The following is a 3,505-nucleotide window of genomic DNA, read 5'->3' as shown; positions in this document are numbered from 1 at the left end:
CGATATATTACTGTTTATTTCATTGCCTGAAGGTATTTTAGCATGATAGAGGACTTAGTAAATTCTGTTTTATCAAAATGAAAACTCTAAACTGAAAAGTATTCAATGAAACGCATAGGTGATATTGATGTGGGATTATCAATAGTTTTCAAAGAAAGTGTTCGCTTGTTATAATTTCGCCATTAAAAGCTCTTTTGAATACATGGAACGAATACAGAGTGCGAAAACGCAACTTCGGACACTTAAATGCATGTCTGCTTTCGAAAGCCTCAATTTCCATGAAAATATCCTAGAGTAGAGTGGTTCGGAATTCCGTTGAATCGTGAAAGGTGCCTGAATATAGCCGGGTTTTTTCACTTTAAGACAGTCTTTGGCAATTTTTAGCTAATTGAAAAAAAAACCTCTAAATCGAAACATTGTCATCCGAAGTCTTGTGGCTTGGGAGTCTTGAGTGCTGCGATGGTTACATTGACGTCGACGTTCGAGTCTGGAATCTGCAAAACTGGTGACGTGTTTAGTTTAGTGAGCCAAAATTCTACAAGGTCGAATTCAAAGACTTCTTCAGCCCATGCAGAATCGGAACCGAACAGTTTGAGGAGCCCATTCTGGTTACAACAGATATTGAAGAAAACGGATAAGCATAAACGGACGCTTTCACTTATTAAACCTTTTATTATCCATAATTGTTGACAGATCTTTTATACTTTGAAACTCGGCTGCAACTGATCCAGAATTACATGCGTTGTCTTACAGCAGATAAAATTCAGAAAATACAGCTACACGTTTCATTATTGGGAGAGTATATATTCGTATGTTTGTACTTGATATGTCAAGTATCTTGTGTACATTCAAAGTCAATGGGTGTGAGTTTAAATTATCGCCGCACTCAGTAATATTCTAGCTATATGGCGGCAGTCTGTAAATATTCGAGTCTGGACCAGACAATCCAGTGATCAACAGAATGAGCATCGATCCGCGCAACTGGGAACCGATGACATGTGTCAACCAAGTCAGCGAGCCTGACCACCCGATCCCGTTAGTCGCCTCTTACGACAAGCATGGGTTACTGAAGATCAATCCTAACCCGGATCTTCACGGGTCCAAAGTCAGTGAGCTTTACTGCCATTATAAACATTGTGGATAAGTAAGATAATTTGACATGTCCATTGGAAGACAACGTTTACGTCATTACATTGCTGCTCATATCAGCTGTTGAGCGAAAATAATACAACTTGGATAACAGCAAAGTTGACCAAGCACTGAACAACGCATCAGAAGTTCATTTCCATATACATGCATATAGTTGCATCAGGAATTTGTGTATTTTAGACAAACATCCTATTAATTTCGTATTCGTAAGTATTAATTGATCAACATTTTAGACAACTTTGTAGACTCTTAAGACAAAATAAACATAAAAAACGATTTCGTTAATAAATTGCAGTGTTTAAATGAGACCAGAAACTGTAAAATGCGCTGTGACATCAAGTTGACAGAAAAGATGATGGTGCAATAAATGAAGTGTTAAGTAGCATCCAAACACAGCTCTTCCCGGTGAAACATTACGTAAAGCGTTGTCCATGCACGGGTCCGAAAAGAACTCCAGAACGCTCACTTCATCGGCCAGTGCTATGGGCAGACATATGTCCATACACGCGTATGTCCATCCTTGTCGCGAATACAAGTTGGTTCATCGTGGCATTGACCTCATGGATCATGCTGGTGTTTGGAATATTCTGCAATTTCACCCACTGTGACCTGCTCTTTTTGATGTGAACACGGGAACACCCTGACACATCTCTTCAAGGTGTTTCAAGCACGTTCAACAGGATTGAGGGGAGATCTTACATACAGCATGCGTGACGACTCTACTGGTTACCATGGAGTACCAGTCAACGTAGATTAGTAATAGTCACTTTGTGCCAGTGGAATGATGTCAGGTGCCATGATTTCATACATGTGACGCACACTGACCAACATTACGTCACTCCACATCACTCCATGCTTGCGTTGCGAATATCACTCGAGTTTGAAAGTGACATTTTACCAATGGTTAACCTTCCTGTTGCGACGGTGACAGTTGTTCAATGAATCTATTCCTAAATGTCAATAGTTTAACTTGGTGGATGTTCTTAAAGCACATGGCCTGAATGCTCGCAAACACTGATTGCAAAACGTGATTAGTATTTTTGGAGACAAATTTATGGGTGTATGATAAAAGCCATTATCATATACCTATGAATAATATGACAATTTTGCACATACAATACTGACTGTCGGAATATGTCCATATTGACCACCCGGGCCGAATATGCATGTCAGCCGTAATGCCCGGCTACTAAACTGGTGCGGAAAGAATACACGCAAACGCTCGAAACTTCAATAGACGGAGCCTAGTTTATTTTAGGGTTACGTCTATTGATGTGGTGTATGATAAAAAGGTTATGATATGAGTTTCCTTTCGCCAGTCATATCAGCCCGAGACTACCTTATCAGCCCGAGGGGCGAACCTCTTAATATCACCTTCAGTGGTTAAAGACATCTGTAACATGAACAACTGGGGGTGAAGCCCGTTGCTACATCTACAGTATGTAGTGTTCAGACTGGTAATTCTCTAGTCAAAGAAATAACTATTTATGACATCAAGCTAATACACAATAACACAAAACACTTACCTCAACAATATAGAAATATATTTTATGATGTTTCAACCTTAACGACAAACATCTACCAGTGTACCGTGTACTAGAGAACTACAGGAGCAGCCAGGAAAGAATGTGTTTATGTATTACCCCAACAATAGATTGTTGACGAAGTGCTGAAAACGCATTGTGAAGGGAAAATGACATTGTTCCCGATAAACCAGCGGTTGGTATAATGAGCAATGCCCCGTGCCGTCGGGTTGGGATGATACTCAGTTAGAGCCTGAACACACAATCAATTTCATCTATCTTTTTCGACAAGGGATATAGTAACGATGGCTGATTCCAATCCGATTCTCCACTGGCTCAGCAAAATTTAATGCATTATCAAACATAATTGCTCAATATAAAATGTCATAACGATACATGCAGAAATAGTTGAGTAATGAGCAAAAATGACATGTTCAATATTGATGATAAGTGACTTATTTAAAAACGGCATTATTCAGAGGACATTAGATGTACCATCGCAAAGATCACCCAAAAGTTCGGGTTTGTTTGTTAGATATCCCTTTATGTTCTTTCTTTTATCATATTTTAATTTGAGATTCTGGATGAATTGCTGATATTTTTACCTATAAACAAAATCACCAACCTTTCAGACTAAAACATAATGATGTTTGTGTCTGCTTAAGACAACTGTCAAAGTTCTTTAGTCTCCCTGTTACTGTGACTGATGTCTGACGTGTGGTTTTATGACCAGTGACCAAACAAACAATTTGGCGCCCACTTTAAAAAAATAACTTGCTATGTGTACAAGATAATACCTAACTGTTACCCTGCCATCGATTACTTGTGCTGCA

The sequence above is a fragment of the Haliotis rubra genome, unplaced genomic scaffold (genome assembly GCF_003918875.1).
Source record: "Haliotis rubra isolate DU_JTF1 unplaced genomic scaffold, ASM391887v1 Scf850, whole genome shotgun sequence".
Taxonomy (NCBI): domain Eukaryota; kingdom Metazoa; phylum Mollusca; class Gastropoda; order Lepetellida; family Haliotidae; genus Haliotis; species Haliotis rubra.
Note: the sequence above shows the minus strand (reverse complement) of the source record.